The sequence below is a fragment of the Ictidomys tridecemlineatus genome, chromosome 9 (assembly GCF_052094955.1).
Source record: "Ictidomys tridecemlineatus isolate mIctTri1 chromosome 9, mIctTri1.hap1, whole genome shotgun sequence".
NCBI classification, from domain to species: domain Eukaryota; kingdom Metazoa; phylum Chordata; class Mammalia; order Rodentia; family Sciuridae; genus Ictidomys; species Ictidomys tridecemlineatus.
In genome coordinates this window covers 60532861-60545270 of record NC_135485.1, presented here as the reverse complement: position 1 = coordinate 60545270, position 12410 = coordinate 60532861, and the positions used below count along the sequence as shown (strand labels likewise).

Sequence of the window (12410 nt, the reverse complement as noted above, 5' to 3'; positions counted from 1 at the left end):
TTCCTCAGGCATGTCCCTAATTACCTACTTCCACCAGATAGACTCTACCTCCTAGAGTTTCCACCACTTCCCAACAGCCCATTATTAATCCACAAATGGATTAATCCAAAGATGAGACCAAAGCCCTCATGATCCAATTGCCTTCCAAATGCCCCACCACTGAACATTGCTGCCTTGAAGACCAAGGCTTCAACACAAAAGCTTAGGGGGACTTTTCAGATCCAAATGGTAACATGCACCTATTTTACTTTCTAAGCAATTATAAATTAAGCTTTATTTTAAATTTTGATGTGCTTGTGTTTATTGAAAACAGAAATTCAATTCCTTTTTGTCCTAGTTTTGTCTCTACAATCTTGCTGAACTTATTTATTAATACTAGAACTTTTAGAAAATTTTTATTAGTTATAGCATAATAGTTATACATAATAGTGGGATTCATTTCGACAAAATCATACAAGCATGGAATGTAATTTGTTCCATTTAGTATCCAGAACTTCCTCTTTTTCTTCCCTTCTCCCTCTCTCTGTGTCCCTTCCTCTATTTTACAGGTCTTTATTCGTGTGTGTGTGTGTGTGTGTGTGTGTGTGTGTGTGTGTGTTTGTTTCTCATTGGTAATTTATAGATATACATAAAGGTGGAATTCACAGTGGTTCATTCAAATATGCACATGGCATAATTTTGACAGTTTCATTCCATAGTTCCTCCTTTTTCCCATCCCTCCTCCCTCTCTCTCAATTCCCTTTTTCTACTCCACTGATTTCTTTTCTATTTCCATGGGGTCTTCCCTTCTCCCCCTTATTTCTCTTATTTTCCTAATATGGAAGAATGCATTTGACTCTTGACTTTCTGAGTCTAGCTTATTTCATTAAGTATGATGTTCTCCAGTTACATCTATTTACCAGCAAATGACATGATTTCATTTTAAGGCTGGGTAAAACTCCATTGTGTATACATACCACATTTTCTTGATCCATTCATCTATTGACAGGCACCTGGGCTAGTTCTATAACTTGGCTAGTGTGTATTTTACTGCTATAAACATTAATGTGGCTATATCAATATAGTATGCTGATTTTAGTTCTTTTGGATAAATACCAAGGAGTGGCATAGCTGGGCTACCTGGTGGCTTCATTTCTAGTCTTTTGAGGAATCTCTATACTATCTTTCAAAGTACTTGTACTTAATATGCAGTCACATTAACAATATAAAAATGTACATTTCCCCTTACATCTTTACCAGATTTTATTATTATTTGTATTCGTGATGATTGCCATTCTTACTGGAGATAGAATCACAATGTAGTTTTGACTTACATTTCCATGAGTGTTAGGGATATGGAATATTTTTTCACGTATCAATTAGCCATTTGTATTTTTCTTTGAAGAAATGCCTTTTTAGTTTTTTTTAACCCATTTAGTGCTTGTGTCATTGATTTCTTTTTAGTTCTAATATTCTTTATATTAATCCTCTATCAGAGAAGTAGCTGGAAAAGACGTTTCTCACATTCTGTAGTCTCTTCATGTTCCTGTTTCCTTTGCTGTGCAGAAAGTTTTTCAATTAATGCTTACCCACTTATTGATTCTTGCTTTTATTTCTATAGCATTAGGATATTGAAATCTCTGGGACACTATGAAAGCAGTTCTAAGAGGAAAGTTCATTGCATGGAGTTAATTCCTTAAAAGAAGAAAAAGTCAACAAACAAATGACCTCACATTACATCTCAAAGCCATAGAAAAAGAAGAACTAATCAACAGCAAAAGCAGTAGATGACAAGAAATAATTAAAATTAGAGCTGAAATCAATGAAATTGAAACAAAAGAAACAATTGAAAAAATTGACAAAAACAAAAAGCTGGTTCTTTGAAAAAATAAATAAAATTAACAGACCCTTAGCTATGCTAATGAAGAGGAGAGTGAAAACTATCACAACAGACACTACAGAAATACAGAGGATAATTAGAAATTATTTTGAAAACTTATATTCCAATAAAATAGAAGATATTGAAGGCATGGACAAATTTCTTAAGTCATTCGATTTGTCCAGATTGAATCAGGAAGATATATACAATTTAAACAGATCAATATCAAGTGATGAAATAGAAGATGCCATCAGAAGCTTACCAACCAAGAAAAGCCCAGGACCAGATGGATACACATTCTAGTTCTACAAGACCTTTAAAGAAGAACTAATACCAGTACTCTTCAATTTATTTCAGGTTATAGAAAAAAGAGGAAGCACTTGTTAAGAAAGTTGGTATCTGCACCAAATGTTGAAGTGTTGAGCCTATATTTTCTTTAAATAGCTGCAAAATTTCTGGGTATGGATATCCAGTTTTCCTATCACTACCTGTTTAAAAAAAGTTGTCTTTTATCCAATATATGTTTTAGGCAACTTTGTTGAACATCAAATGACAATAACTATGTGTGGTTATCTCTGTGTCTTCCATTCTATTCCATTGGTCTTCATGTCTGTTTTTTTTTTTAAAGAGAGAGAGAGAGATTTTTTTAATATTTATTTTTTAGTTTTCAGCGAACACAACATCTTTGTTTGTATGTGGTGCTGAGGATCGAACCCAGGCCACAAGCATGCCAGGCGAGCACACTACCGCTTGAGCCACATCCCCAGCCCTTCATATCTGTTTTGATGCCAATTCCATGCTGTTTTTATTATTTTTAAATTTTATTTATTCTAATCTGTTGTATGTGATAGCAAAACTCAAAAATCTTAACACCAAAAAAAAAAACAAATAACCAAATCAATAAATAGGCCAAGCAACTGAACAGACACTTTTCAGAAGATGATATACAATCAATCATCAAATATATGAAAAAATGTTCTACATCTCTAGCAATCAGAGAAATGCAAATCAAAACTACTCTAAGATTTCATCTCACTCCAGTCTGAATGCCAGCTATTAAAATACAAACAACAATAAGTGTTGACGAGGATGTAGGGAAAAAAAGCACACTCATACATTACTGGTGGGACTGTAAACTGGTGCAGCCAATATGGAAAGCAATATGGAGATTCCTTGGAAAACTGGGAATGAAACCACCATTTGACCCACTCCTCAGTTTATACCCACAGGGCTTAAAAAAAGCCTACTACAGGGACACAGCCTCATCAATGTTTACAGCAGCACAATTCACAATAGCTAAATTGTGAAACCAACCTAGGTGCCCTTTAGTATATGAATGGATAAAGAAATTGTGGTACATATACACAATGGAATATTACTCAACATTAAAAGAAAATAAAATCATGGCATTTGCAGGTAAATGAAGGAACTGGGGAATATAATGCTAAGTGAAGTAAGCCAATTCTGAAAAACCAAATGCTGAATGTTTTCTGATTATAAGGATGCTGATTCATCATGGGGATGAAGGGTGGCGCATGGGAGGAATAGATGAACTTTAGATAGGACAAAGGGAAAGGAGGGCAATGGAGGGGTTTAGGGGTAGGAAAGATGGTGGAATAAGGTGAATATCATTCCCCTAAGTATATGTATGAAGAAATGAATGGTGTGACTCTACTTTGTGTACAACCAGAGACATAAAAAATTGTGATCTATATGTGTAATATGAATTGAATTACATTCTGCTGTCATATATAACAAATTAAAATAAATGAAATAAAAAATAATAATTAAAAACATAAAATAAAGAATCAATAAATGGAATGGATTCAAACTGTTTTTATTATTTTAAATAATCTTAAATTCACTTAGATCTTAAATTCACTAGAATTTGAGATCATGTGTTGTGAGGACTCTGGTATATCACTCTTATTACTCGGTATTGTTTGGTCTAATATGAGTCTTTTATTTTTCCAAATATAATTCTAGGATTTGGTATTTTCTACAAAACCCATCATGTCATCTGCTAATAAAGACAGTTTTATTTCTTCTTCACAATCTCTATTACTTATTATCTCCCACCCCTGCCCAAATTCTTTATTACTGCATTGGCTAGAATTTCCATATGTTGAATAAGAGAAATGAGAGTGGATATTCTTCATTTGGTACCAGTCTTGTGAAAAAAAGATTCTGCTTTTTACCATTAAGTATAATTTTGGCCATAAGGTTTTGTTTGTTTGCTTATGTATTTTGCAGGCCCAAAATACGGTTTATACACATTCAGGGTTGGTATATCTTCTTAATAAACTGACTCTTCTTATCATTATATAGTGTCTCTTTCTATCTCTGGTAATTTTCTTTGCAATGATGTCTACTTTATATGATACTGATAGAGGAACTTCTAGCTCATTTTGATTAATATTTATATGATACACCTCTTTCTTATATATAAATATATAAAAGGTAGTTCTACTGGTCACATAGTCTTAGTTTTCCTTCAACTGAACTTGTCTTGATTTCTTCTTCATTTCTGATGGATATTTTCATAGAACATAGAATTAGAATTCTTGTTGGAGAGTTCTTTTATTTCAGCACATGAAACAGATTGTGTTACTTCCTTCTGTCCTCCATAGGATCTCATGAGAAATCTCTTATATTGTGAGCTGTTATTTTTTTCCCCTGTAGGAGATGTCATTTTTCTCTTCATGCTTTGTTTTCTGTGTCTTTAGGTTTTGAATGCTTGACCTATGATATGTCTTGATATAGATTGTTTTGAGATGTATCCTGTATGGTATTCACTCAGCCTCTTATATATCTAGATATATGTCTTTAGCCAAATATGAAACTTTTTTAGTTGTCAATTTGAATACTTGTTTTCACTTATTCCTTTTTGCTCTTTCCAGACTCCAATGATATCAATTTGGGGACTTTACTTATAATCCCTGAGTTATTTACTGCTTTTTAAATTTAATTTTCTGTTATCTATATCATGTAATTTCTATTGTTTTACTGTTCTGTCTTCAAGTTCATTGATTGCTTTCTCTTTCTACTCTATTCTTGTATTTCTATTCTATTCTTGGGCTAATACAAGATTAAAATTTCCATTTTGATCTTCTTACATTTGTTGTTTCTTTGTGGAAGATTTTTATTTTTATTGCTTCAAGTGTGCTTGCTCATTACTGTTTATTGAACTATTTTTATTCTGAATGATTTACAATTTTTGTTAGATAGTTTTTAGTTCTTATATTCTTTATATTAATCCTCTGTCAGAGAAGTGGCTGGCAAAGATTTTTTTCTTGAATTCTGGAGGTTCTTTATGTTCCTAATTGTTTCCTTTGCTGTGCAGAATTTTTTAAAGTTGATTCTGTCCCACTTATTGATTCTTGCTTTTGAATCTGAAAATTTCCATATGTATATTAATTGCCTTTTTACAATTCAAGTTGAGATTTTCCTGGTTCTTGATGAGTATTTTAAATTGTAACCTGCACATTTTAGATATCATGTTATGAGACTTTACATCTTACTTTAGACTTTAACTGGCTTCCTTTGACACCACTTAAGAAAGTGAGGAACACTTTATTGTTGCTAGTTGAGGGTAGACAAGGTTCCCCAGTCAGCATTTACTGACAATCAAGGAATGAAATGGTGAACTTCTCCTTGCTGTTGGGTGTGGGTGGAATTTTGGCTCCTTCCTAAGGATATCACCTGACTGGGAGAAATAGAAGTACTTCATTAAATTTCTAAACGTAGCCTCTGTTGACACCATGGCAGGGGGTCCAAGGTGAGGTTGCCTTATTACTATTAGAGAGTAGTGAAAGTTTTGATTCTCTACTTTCATCTGACACCATTCCAGTGGAGGAATGGACATCTTATTATCATTAAATGAAGGTCATAATCTAGAGTTCCCTACTCAGCTTTCCCTTACACCATCCAAATAAGGGAGTTGGAGTATCTTTTACATCTGGGTGAAAGTGGAAGTCTAGGGTTCTCTGGTGACCTTTGCTAGAGTGACAGTGGTGTGACCACAGTTTATCTGTACTTTTAAATTAAAGTAGAACAGTTAGTATATAAAAGACTTCTGCTTTCTAGTGTCTACTTGTCCTAGGTTTGTGTGTGTGACTTATTTTCTTTTTTCTTTTTCTTTTTTCGGTTTTTTTTTTTTTTTTTTTTTTTTTGGTACTAGGGATTGAACCCAAGGGTGTTCTACCAGAGAATTATATCCTCAATTCTATCTATCCATCTATCTATCTATCTATCTATCTATTTATTTAATTTTTGGTGCTGGGGATTGAACCAAGGGCACTTAACCATTGAGCTACATCCTCAGATCTTTTTTGGCTTTGATTTGGAAACAGGGTCTGGGTAAATTGCTTAGGGCCTTGCTAAATTGCTGAGGCTGTCTTCCAACTTGGGAACCTCCTGAGTCACTGGGATTACAGGTATGCAACACCACACTCAGTCATCCAATCTTTAAACAAAATAGAGAAGTTATTTTTGTTTTTGTAGCTATATCTTTATCTTCTCCAATTAATTTCTCTTGGTGCTGGTTACTACAGGTCCAAGTCTGGAACATATGAGACATAAAACAAAAACACAGAAATCACTAAACATTTTCCTAGGACCCAAAGTATCTAGCCAATCTTCCTTCTTTTCTCCACATTTCAGTATTCTGTGTTTATTTTGTATACAATGCCCAGAGTTTTAATTTTATTTAGTGAGAGAAAAAGGTAAAAGTATATCAACTCTCTTTTCTTCTGGAAGTGTAAATGGAAGTATATTTTAAAATCAAGTATTGACAGCATTTTTTGTCAATTTTAAGATACTAAAGGACTCTTTGATTAGATTGCTTCAATGGTAAAATATGAAAATCACTTTCATGCTAATAATTAAAATAAGATAGTTGCAAAAATGTAATAATTTTTGCAAGTGAGAACTTCACAAGTCAATTTAAATCAATTTCATTCTTGTATCATGAAATTGTGATCACTTGAATAATATTTTAATACCCAGTGTTTAAATTAAAAACTAGGAGTGAAAATATAAATCTAGGCCAAGTTAGTACAAGAAAAACAAAACAGAAGACTGTGTTCTTACTGGGGGCTAAAATTATTCTTTCTGTAAACCTTGATTAACTTCTTTATATAACTTTAATTTATGCATAATGTAAGCAAAATAGCATACTTCAATATTGAAAGGATGTAGAAATATAGATACTACAAAGATACATTTTCTGATCATAGTATTGATATAAATCCTGATAATCTGAAAATCAAGTTTGCCAGTGAACTTATTATTGTCCATCAAATCCCATGAAACATATTAAGAAAGCAAACCAATAATTTATGTCATTTGTTACAGATGTGATCTTGTAAAATATGTTTCTATAAAATGCATAAATTCTCAATAGAATTATAATCTCACAGTACCTTCACAAGCATCATTTTAGACTCCCACCTAAAAACAAAGTTTCTAAAAGCAATTTCAGCAGTGCAGTCCGAGTATTTTACCAATGATAGATTTTGGTGTGAGAAACTTCAAAGAACTTTCCATAGCTTAGCTTATAAAGGACACTAAATAAAATCTGGGGGCCAGGGCAGTGATGAAAACAGTATTCCAGGGTGTAATATATTGCCTTATAAAGAGAAAAGAGAGCCAGGAGCAGGTAGTCTAGGGGGCTACCTACATTTAATAGTCTGAGTGAATAACACTGACCTACAGCTGTGCTCTGTAGCTGTGCCTCCCACCCTCAAATTCATATGTTCAAACAAAACCTTCCCTTTAACAGTGTTAAGAGGCAGGATCTTTAAGAAGTGGTGACATCATAAAGGCAGGACCAACATGAGTGAAAGCATTAGCCTATGGAAGAGTCCTAAGGGAGCTTATTTGCCTCTCCACCATGTCAGCACACAGGAAAAAGCTGGCAGTCTGCAGCCTGGAAGAGACCCTTCACCAGAACCTGACTATGCTAGCACCCTGATCTTGGACTTCCCAGTTTCCAAAACTATGAAAAACAAATGTCTGTTATGTATAAGCCACTCTGTTTATAGTATTTTGTTATAGCAGCCTAAATAGACTAAGACACATCTCAAGAATGGAAGAATTTTTAAGTAAATGAATAATTATTACTCACCTATCTTCCCGAACAATGTTTTCTTTACATTAATGTAGAAGTTCAGTCCTTTTTCACTCCATATCCTTCCTCAGTGTGATTTATATCTTGCCTCAGTTTAGTGGAAGAGGCAATGTGCCCTATGGGAATAGAGTACAATTCCAGTATCATGAAGGTTTACCTCCTGCTCTTGCATACATTGTCATCTTTAATCAGCCATACTAGCATTATCCATTCCTTAGAACAAATTGAACCAGGATCAATAACTAATAACAGCAATAACTACTACAATAAAAATGATCTGCCTGATTTATAAGCTTTGGCTCTCAAATTCTGGACAGTGAACACCTATGAAGAGTACACCACAGATAGCCCTCATAAATGTTGGATGCTTATAAAAGACTATATTTATAAAAAAAAAAAAAAGAAGAAAATCTTCTTATCAAGAGCATTGTCACTGATATAAGTGCATCTATATTTTTGCATTTATGTGCTCATGAGAGTCTATCATGATGATAAAATGACTTCTTAACTAGGAGAAAAGGAGAACAATTGGCCTGGGTCTGCAGGGATAATATTTACATATAGTTGTATCTATGTATCTCTCAGAAGATGTGGCCTCTTCCCACTCTATGTGTATAATCTTCCTGTTGTTATCATTCCAAATCCTCTACTCATGTCACATCATCTCCTCTACATCCTCATTATTAACTCACATTCCTACTTACAGAAGTTGATTCCAAGCCTTCAACATCCCACTCTCCATTTTTCCTTTCCTTGTTGCTTCCCACCTTCACTGTCATAAGGTGGGCATGAACTTTGTCTTTGAGAATAATGCCTTCCCTTGATGTCCTTGTAAACAAACAGCTCCAGGAAGATGATAGATAGTGGAGAAATGTTTGTAAAATCGAACCAAATTGTGGTGGACAGAGGACATACGAAGGTATCATGAGTGTGCCAAAATGACTAAGGCAAACATAAATTACAAACCTTCTCTCATGCCTAAATCTATTTCTCTTCACTCTTTTCTACTCACCAAAATATTTAGAGAGAATTAAACAATATATGTCTCTGTAAACAAGTCATATATCTATGGTATTTTAAATTTTCTATCTGTATAGAGATTAATATCTTAAGTCTTACAATGTTTGGAAAGGAAGGAGAAAAGCCAAAATAAATAATAGGCAAGATTTTTGAATATGCTATTCTTTAAATGCTCTGTTTTTGTCTATATCTGTACATTTAATAAGTTGCTAAATTCTAGTATTTTAAGAGATAAGGAGTTATATCATGATTCCATGCAGCAATGTCATGGAGGGCAAGATGCCCCAGTTTAAGGCTCATGGATTAGTCTAAGCATAATGCAGATGGTATCTATGATGTCTCTGAAGTGGATACTTTGATATAATAAAAACATGACAATGCTTTACCCTATATTCTATGGATAAGAAGAAAATTTTATTCCTTTGCTCTGAATGGTTTCATTTTCATTCTTTGAGTTTTTGTTAGGAAAAGAGACTTAAAGCCAGTTTCAACAGTGGCAGGAATATGCCTATCACTGACATTATACTGAATTAATCACCTTTCCAGGGCAAAATGAATTGTATATCCAATTCTTCGCAAAATGCTATGCTTATTTCAGTATAGGTGTGTACTACCATAAACAAGAAAGCCTATCAACACAAACTTCTTTCTAAACACAGAACTAGAGTGCTTATTTCTGGTTGAAAATTTGGATTTCTGAGCACACAATTTCCCTCAACCCACACCCTCCAACACAGAGCATGCCTGACATCAGACCCTGACTCCTGAGTCTTTTCCCACCTCATTCACCTGACAGCCTTCTCCACAACAGACATCTTATCAGACGTGACTGATTGCTGTAATCTGTACTCTGGGCAGCCATTAAGCAAATTACCTGAATCATTGCAAGGATTAGTCTCATTAACACATGATTAGCATCAAATTAAAATAATGAGTGTTTAACTTCTGATGTCTTCCAGTTGTTTGAACAGCTTGATCAGCCACACCAGGCTGGCAGAGAGGTGGGGGTGTCAAAGAGCCACAGAAAAAAAGGGAGGCTGCACAGTACAAGCCATAGTGCATCTCACCAGTAGAAAGAAGTGAGATCAGACTCAGACTACCTGGATGAAAGGTTTCTTCTGAACAGGAAAGATGCCAGGTCCAAACAGAGCGCTCCACATTGGCATCACCCTGCCAGCCATTCATGGGGAGCGGGGCTTTACATACTAATGGCACACCACCTCATCCCTCCATAACCTGGATATTCATTTCCATCAGTCTTCCCTGTCTAACAAAACAGCAGGTTTTATCCTTTCTTTTCCAAACTTTGTAAGACTTAAGAAGAAAACCCTAAAGTCCTGGAGTTACGGTAGACTGAAAACCCGAGCACAGATCTTCCATAGTTCATGCATTCCTCCTTGGAAATGATAACTAACCAATTATTAAAATTAAGAAAAGCCTTTTAAAAAATTCTTGTTAAATAAAGTTATATAAAATCAACTGAAGTTAATTTTTTTGTTGAAAAAATAGATTGAAAATCTTTAATGAAGAGAACACAAGGCCTGGAGGAAATTTTCAAAAATAAAACTTACAGATACTGAAATTCCAAGAGAGGTGTGGGAAAATGAACCAAAAAAAATGAGAGCATAATAGGACTAATTTCAATTTTAGTGGAAGAATTAAATGGCAGATTCAAGAAGCTCAGATAATGTCAATCAGGATTAGTTATACGGTGCTAGAGACATAGCTCAATGGTAGAGAAATGCTTTGTGTGAATAAGGCCATGGGTTTGATCATTAGCTATATATATGATTTCAGGAAATTTATGCCTAGAGACAACATAGCTCAATTGATGAAAACTAAAGGCAAAAGACAACACTGAAAGCAGACAACATTTCATCATATATAAGCAAATGATTTAAATCAACCTAAGCTTCTCATCAATGAGCAAGGGATATCAGAAACAATGTACAAATATCTTCAGGTTGTTAAGCATAATATCAGAGAGTTACTTGAATCTTTAAGAATAAATTAAGAGCAGATGTCTGTGGAACACCATACCCCAAAACACTTGAATACATACACTTTTTTAAGATAACATGGAACACTACTATCCTGAATATACTACATGTTAAGCCATAAACCAAGCCAAATTTAACAGGATTAAAATCATATGAAGTATATTCTCTCACTATAGTTCAACAAAATTAGAAATCAACAACAGGAAATTTTGGAATTTCACAATTATATAAAAAATAAACATACTTCCAAGTAACCAATGGGTCAAAGGAGATATAAAAAATAAATTTTAAAATTTCTTGTTATGAAAAACAAAATCATAATATAACAAAATTTAAGCAATGCTTAAACATAAATTTAAAAGTTCAAAGCCAAAGGAAAAAATAAAATCTCAAATCAATAACTTAATATTTTACCTTAGTAAATTAGAAAGAAATAAAGCAAATTCATAATAAGTATTTTACTCTGCTTTGAATTGTCATGACCAAAAGACCTGACAAGAACAATGAGGAGAAGAAAAAGTTTATTTTGGCTCATGATTTCAGACGTTCAGTCCATGGTTGGCCAACTTCATAGGTATGGCCTGAGGTGAGGTGGTACCACATGGTGGAAGGGCATGACAGAGGAAAGCAGCTCAAGACATGGCAAACGGGAAACAGAGAACTCCGCTAATCAGGAACAAAAAATAAACCCCAATAGTCTACCTCCTCCAGCCACACTCTACCTATCTATAGTTACTACTGAACTAATCCCTATCAGTGGATCAATCCATTGATTAGGTCACAGACAAACCATTCCACCTCTGAACATTCCTGTATTAGCTCACACATGAGCTTGTGGAGGAACTTCATATCCAAATCACAACACTAAAAAATCAGAAGAAAATAAATAATAAACACTAGAATAGAAGAAAATTAAATAGAAAATGAAACACAATGGAGAAAATGAAGAAAACCAAGGGTTGTTCTTTGAAAATGTCAATGAAACTGACAAATCTTTACAAAGATTTTACAAATCTGTACTAAACAAGCCAAAACTCAAAGAAAATTAGAAGAGTCATAACGCCAAACTCAGGAATGAAAAAGAGAGTATTATTAATGACCTTTCAGAAATAAAATGTTTAATTGAATACTATGAACAATTCCATGCTAATAAATTTACTATCCTAGATGAAATTGACATATTCCTATGAACAAACAAATTACCATGACTGATACAAGAAGAAACAGAACATGAGGTAAGGAAAAAAAAATAGAGTAGAAGAGGAAATACTTTCAACTCATTCCCTGAGGCCAAATATTACCAAGATCACAAAAACAATGTCATTGCAATACAACTAAAAACCAAAGAAAGGGATTGATGGGGCAGTCATGTTGTGGAGCTCACTGAAATATACTGAGTCTT

The 12410-nt window shown here is 33.9% G+C and overlaps 1 long non-coding RNA gene across 1 annotated transcript in view; it reads right to left on the bottom strand.

The window, feature by feature from the left end:
- Positions 1–3679: 3679 nt before the first annotated feature.
- The window catches only part of LOC110599389 (uncharacterized), a 277569-nt gene continuing 268838 nt past the window's right edge, over positions 3680–12410 (bottom strand). Inside the window, exons 9-10 of the long non-coding RNA XR_013425840.1 lie at positions 7986–8104; positions 3680–6419 (exon numbers count right to left, since the gene is read on the bottom strand). This is a non-coding gene — a long non-coding RNA (uncharacterized LOC110599389). The remainder of the gene's footprint in view (positions 6420–7985; positions 8105–12410) is intronic.